Genomic DNA, 6,663 nt, shown 5'->3' on the forward strand with positions numbered 1-6,663 from the left:
CTGGCCACCTCCCTGAGTGGGCAATGTGGGGGTAAGACCCGGTCCCACCCTGTCTGCCGGGAGTGGGACCAGGCCCGCCAACCAAGGTCTCGAGAGGCCCCTGAGAAGGGGCACGGCCAGCACCTCCAGGCTGTGATGCCGAGGAAGGCAGTGGACAGGTGCCCTGGAGCAGGGTGCTGGGTGCCTCCAAATCGCCAGGGACAATGAGATTCAGGGCCCTAGTCTCCCCTTCCTGCAGCCCAGCATGTTCTCTGTGGCCCCTGAGGCCTGGAACCTGTTCCCCCCACAGAGGGGCCCTCTCGCGCCCAGTGGACAGGCAAGGCCACCACGTCCCTCCTGTGGGAAGTTGTTTCTCCTGTGTTCTGGGGCTCAGCCCATCTCCAGGGGTGGGGGCTGGGTTCCTGCCGGCTTGGGCCCCCTGACCATGCTGCCTCCATAGATGACGGGTGGGGCTGACAGATCGTGCCCAGAGTCCACTTGCACAGCCCCCTGTGTGTTGGGACTGAGCCGCGCCCCACAGGCTTCAGGGGCCGAATTTGTGGAAGTAGATAGCCAGGCCTTTCTTCCAAGGTGCCTCTGGGTGGACGTGACCCACCAACCTTTCAGTTAGCAGCCGAGTGGGTGTGAAATGTGTCCCCTGTGGAGTCTGCCGCAGTGGCTGCTGTTGTTCGGACGTCGTTAGCTAGGCTGTGTCTGGTCAAAAAGGTCTTGGTGGCAAGCCATGTCCTGACACCTCAGGGAGGGCAGGTGGCCTCTCCCACCAGGACATCTGCACTTTGCTACTAAAGGCCCCTCTAGTGGTTCAGCCGCGTTGCCACCACGGCCAGCTCATGCTGCAGTCCTTAGTAGCCATCCTCTCTGTCCCTAATTTGAGAACCGAGGTGGGGTGGGGGGGAGGAGTATGTCACGTGGGGGAGACAGAGGTGGGGGTACAGGGAGATGGAGGTCAGGTGGGTGGGAGGGAGGCGGAGGTGAGGTGGGGGAGGCGGAGGTCCGGCACACCATCTTGACCAGGGTGGATGCCATGAACTCGAGCCCCGTGAGAAGGACAGAGAACAGAGTCCATCCTTGTCCGGCCTGATGTTGGTGCTTTGGTGTGTCCTGCAGGAGCTGGAGCCAGCCGTCATGAAGTTGAACCCAGGATCCTGGCCCCACAGGGTCTTCAGGGAGGTAAGGCAGCTACTTCCTACAATACAGGTAAGCTGTAGTTTGTGGTTGCTGTCCTGCCGCCCTCTGAGCCCCCCGAATCCCTTCCCCTGGATGCGTGGAGCCACGGAGGGGTTCTGGAGATCCCACAGCCCAGCGAGGGTGGGACGTCTCATAACCATGGCATCCGGGCCCAGCTGCAATCTGGCCGGTGCGCACCCTCCCACCCTCTCTCTGCTGGGTTTCTCACAGATTTGGCTGTGGCTCCCACCAGACCCGGGTGTAAATGACTCTTAGTGTCCCAGCCGCCCAGTACCAGGCACCAGCCCTTGCAAGACCTCTCCTGGCACTGGGGTGGGGGTGGGGGTGTCCTATAGACAGAGCAAGACTGGCAAGGAGGGTGGGTCCCGTCTTGGCTGTGGCAGGTGGTGCGATGAGCCTGTCTCCTTGCTCTGGGCCTCCCCACCTCCAGTGAAGTCACAGGAGCAGCGGAAGGGCCCCTAGACCCCATAGAAGCCCCTCCCCCTATTCTCTCTCTGCTCTTCTCCGATTTCCAGCCCCTTACCCTCTCTGGGACAGCTCTGGTGCCTTTGTTTATGAACTTGGGGTCCCCATGCTCACTTTCTCAGCTGCAGTGGGCTCCAGGTGGAAGCCGCCTCAGGCTGGGCTGATGGGCTTTGATGTGAATTCGGGGAGGGGGAGTGGGAAAGGAAGGAGTGAGGCCAGAACACATTCTTGGGGCAGAGTCCTGCCCACCCCCACCCCATGCAGCCCCAGCCCCGGACCCCCAAGCTCTGATTCTGGGAGGTGCCTCCCCAGCCACCTCCTTTGCACATGTCCTGTGCCCCCACACAGCCATATATAAGCCCCCTGGGCAGAGACCAGCCAGCAAATGCCCTGAGATGACCTGTCCCCTCCACACAGTTTGGGACAACCCCAACTGCACCAGGGGTGTAGTGTTGGTGCCCCAGGGCGAGCCAGCTGTGATGACCTGCAAGATCTCCAATGAAATCCTGCAAGTGGTCATCTCGCTGTGCAACAAGACTGGCTGTCGGGAGATCATCCAGGTGACGGCCCCAGGAATCGCCACTCAGCATGGGTGGCGCCTCCAGGTTCAAGGCAGTGTGGCAGAGCTGCTGATCACGCAGGCCCAGGCCACCCAGGCCGGAGAGTACAGGTGGCTCCTGGAAGGACTCCAGTTCAACATGGAACGTACCACCCTGAACGTTTCAGGTGAGGTCCGGGGGCTGCTGCACCCGCGCGCTGTGCTAGTTGGGTACCAGGAGGGCTCACAGAGCAGGGCCTCTGGTCCACCCAGAGCGCCCAGGGCGAGGCAGGGGGCTCCAGCACCTGGGGTCCCGTGGAAGGAGCAGGGCCCTGAGACAGACGCCGTGCAGGGAGGGGCCAGGACAAGAGTGGGCAGGAGGCAGCTGAGGGCCACGGACCTCTTCTCGTCCTGCCAGCCCCAAACCTTCTCCCACTCACCCCCAGGTGCTGGAGTGTTGCACCTCGAATCTCCCACTCACCCCCAGGCACAGAGGGTGTTGTACCCCAAACCTTCTCACACTCACTCCCAGTTGTGGGGTGTAGCACAACCTTCTCCCACTCACCCCCAGGTGCCGAGGTATTGCACCCCAAGCCTTCTCTCACTCACCCCCAGGCACAGAGGGTGTTGCACCCCAAACCTTCTCCCACTCACCCCCAGGTGTGGGGGATGTTGTGCCCCAAATCGCTCACTCATCTCCAGGCACAGGGAATGTTGCATCCCAAATCTCACACACACACGGGGGTGGGGTACATTGCACCCCAAACTTCTCCCACTCACCCCCAGGTATAGGGGATATTCCACCTGAGAACCCAGTGCCTCTCAGGGCTCCCCCAGACCTTCATCGTCCCTTCCTTCCCTGACCGCTTCCAACCACTGGTGCCCTGGCTGCTCCCCCAGCCCCCCCTTAGTGAATCCCTCATGCACAGAGGAACCCCCTAGAGGGCCCCCTTTGGGGGTTGACTAGGGTCAAGCACCTAGTACCCAGTCCTGCCCTCCACCCCCCACAGCCCCACTCCTAGCCTTGACACTGTGACAGCAACCCCATCACGATTTCACCCCTCTCTAGCACCCCAAGCCGAAATGCCCCCCACCTTCCTCGCACCGCTTCACCTGCCGCCCACCTCCCAGTTCCGTCATTGTCCTGCCCTCCCTTCCCTTCTGTTACTCCCTGGATGAGTCCACCCTTTGCCCACTGGCCAGGTCCCCCACCGGTTCCGTCGCTGCTCCCTCCCCACCCTGGGCTCTGCCCAGGGCCAGGCTTCCGGTTTCATTCTGAGAAACATCCCCACCCCCCATGCCTCTCACACCCCTCACGCACACACCCCTCCACCTGCCCAAAGCAGCTAATTGCCCATCCCTGACCCACCTCCCACCCAGGAGATCCCCTGCCTGTCCTCCCAGGTTCCTGCCCGCACCACACCCCAAGACCAGTCTGCTCATCCTGCCCTGCTTTCCTCGAGGGGCTATGACTGGGGGCACCGGGCTCATCTGGGTGGTCCCCATAACTGGCTTGGCCTTGTCTCTGGCAGAACCCCATGACCTGAATCACACTTGGAATGGAGGAGGCCTCGAACCTCACGTGGGAGGTAGGTCCTGTGCGTCCGTCACTCCTGGAGAGGACCTCTCCTGGGCTCCCTGGCTGGGTGCTCTGGACAGATGGGGCACGGTGGGGACCCCTGCTCCTCACCCCTGACCACCATCTCCTGCAGCCCTGGAGGCCTCTCGGGAGGCTTGGCCCATCACTGTGGTCTTCACCATCTGTTTCCTGGTCCTAGCGGTGGTCTGTCTCATCGCCTGGCTTAGATGCCCTAGGTCCCAGCCGTACGCACAGGTATGAGGGGGCTGCATATGCAGTCGTGGGCCAGGGGAGCAGGGGGCTAGGATGGGCGCCACCCTGACCCCAGCCTGAGGACCCCAGCCCAAATGCTTCCACCCCAGGCCATGGTCACTGCCCCGTGGTCCTGCACCCCCCAGGGGGCACTAAGCCCCACCCGATTCAGCTGGAGGGCAGGGAGGTAGGGGCGTGGAGCCTGAGAACCCAGGTGCCAGCTCCCTGGCCAGGGCCTCCCACAGCCCCACTGCACCCCCAGCCCCTCCAGTGTTCCCTAGAACATGGGGCGGGGGGCACATGAGTGGGCTCCGCATTTCCTGCTCCTGCTCCAGGCCTAGAATCTCCTTCAGGGACAAACTGGGCTTTGTCTGAGGCCATGTAAGTGTGAGTGTGTGTGTGAGTGTGCAATGTGTGGGAGTGTGTGTGTGAGTGTGCAGTGTGTGCGTGGCCAGTGTGGGCTTATGTGGGTGTGTCTGAGTCTGTGTCCGTGAGCGTGTGTGTGTCTGTGTGAACAGTGTGGACTTGTGTGGGTTGTCTGAGTCTGTGTCCATGAGCGTGAGCGTGTGTGTGTCTGTGTGACATCTCTCAGCTCATCCTCCCTCCATCCCCAGATGAGGCATTTCAGCACCTTTGGCTACTAGGAGACCGTCTCTCCCGTCTGGGTCTTCACGCTCAGGACCCCAGCACCTGGAGTTGCAAAGAGAAAGTTGGCTGGTCCCGTCTGCAGATGAGCCCACTGTGGTGCAGAGACACTGGGTGGTGAGGGCACAGTGTCCTGGCAGGGCACAGCGGGGACTCTGTCCCATGCCACATGTGTCTCCTTGATCCTTCACACCGGAGACCAGCAAATGGGCCTGGCGAGAACCGTTCCCACTGCCTGGCTCTCTACTCCCTCAGGCTGTGGTCCAGGATACCAACACCACGTTTCAAAGCCCATGACCCGCTGGGATACCCTCCAGTCCCCACTTAGCACCAGGCACTGCCGCTCCCGTCTGCAAGGCTGGACCCAGAGTCTACCCCACACCGGAGGCCCCGAACAAATGAGGGTGGAATTTCCTGACTTTTGCATTAAATCTGACCTGGTCACACACCTGTCCTTTGGGTGTGAACTGGAAGAAGCTCTTGGGGACCCTTGTAGGAGGGGTCCCAGTAGAGACTGGAGATTAGAGACCAGCGCTCTCCCCACCACCATCGGGGTTGGAGCAGGTCCTGTGGTCAAGACCCCAGGAAAGCCTCTCTGATGAGTGTGTTACCCTGAAGAATACAGGGTATAGCTTGCCTACCCTGTGGTCTCTCTCTTTGGAGCCCTCTGGGCCTCGGGTTCAGGGCAGTCAGGGCACCCCAGCACCCCCCCCATCCCTGATCCCAAAGAAGGTGCCTTCCACAAGGTTATATCCCTTGGCTGGGACAGTCCGGCTGTGGGAATGCTTGAAAGAGGGGCCAGGAGGGCGGCTCCAGGTGCTGGGAGATGCCTCCATCTGCTGATGGTGCAGCTGTCCATGACTCGGGCCCAACGAGTGGGAAAACAGCACTGTGTTCTGCAGAAATGGGAAGAATCACAGACATTAAGGGAGGTTTCCATTCAGGTTAAATATATTCTCAAATCTATCTTCAAAGATCCCAAAGTAAGGTTGGGGTGGTGAGTGGGGTCCAGGGTGGTGACTGTGACAGCCTCCCCACAACACCGTCAGCACGTTGGCTCTGCCGTGTGGATTTGCATCGGCACAGTAAGCCCCCGCCTGGCCAACGGGCTCTGGGGACCACAAGTGCCTATGACATTTTGCCTGAAAGGGACTGAAACGAGAGTGGAGGTGTTGAAAAGTATCTGAAAATAAACACTTCTGTTGCTGTGTTGGTAGGAATCGCGATGTCCCCAGGTGAAACCTGCACTGAGGCGCTGGCCAGCCTCCTGCTCATTTCCATTCCTGCTCCTTTATCTGCATTTTCAAGATTTCCAGGGAGATCTGGTCCTGTGTTCTGACAGTGCCCTTGGGGCCCAGCTGGGACCCCATCCAACCCCGTGGGAGCTCTCTCCTGACCTTCCCTCTCCTTATTGTTGGGAAGACCTCCTTTGGATTTAACCCTAGCCTGGCCACACACCTGCCCTTGGACAGTAACAAGCGCTTGGGGTCCTCCTGTCCCATAGCTGTAGCTGGTCTAGACTACGGAGGAGAGCACCACCACCACCACCACCAGGGGCGAGCAGACCCAAGGGCCAGGGGGCAGAGAGGGTGGGGGCAGCCGCCTCCCGGGGTCAGGCAGGCCCTCTCCCTCCGTCTCTTCCCCTCCCTCTCTGGGTCTCTCCCTCCCCCCTCTGTCTCTCCCTCCCCCTTGTGTCTCCCTCCCCCTCTCTGTCTCTCCCCCTTCCCTTCTGCCTCTCCCCCCTTTCTGCTTCTCCCCCTCCCCCTCTATCTCTTCCCCCTCTCCCTGCCCCTCTCTCTTCCTCTCCCTGCCTCTCTATATCTCTCCCCTCTCCCCTTTTCTCCCTCCCCCTCCCTCCAATTCTCCCCCTCTCTCTCTCTTTCCCCTCCCTCTCTTCCTCTCCCTCTCTCTCCCCTTCTGTCTTTCCCCCTCCTCTATTTCCCCCTCCCCCTCTCTCTCTATCCCCTCCCCTTCTCTCTCTTTCCCCTCCCTCTCT

The sequence above is a fragment of the Orycteropus afer genome, unplaced genomic scaffold, assembly GCF_000298275.1.
Source record: "Orycteropus afer afer isolate SDZICR_OR568_19922 unplaced genomic scaffold, OryAfe1.0 scaffold00018, whole genome shotgun sequence".
Classification (NCBI taxonomy): Eukaryota; Metazoa; Chordata; class Mammalia; order Tubulidentata; family Orycteropodidae; genus Orycteropus; species Orycteropus afer.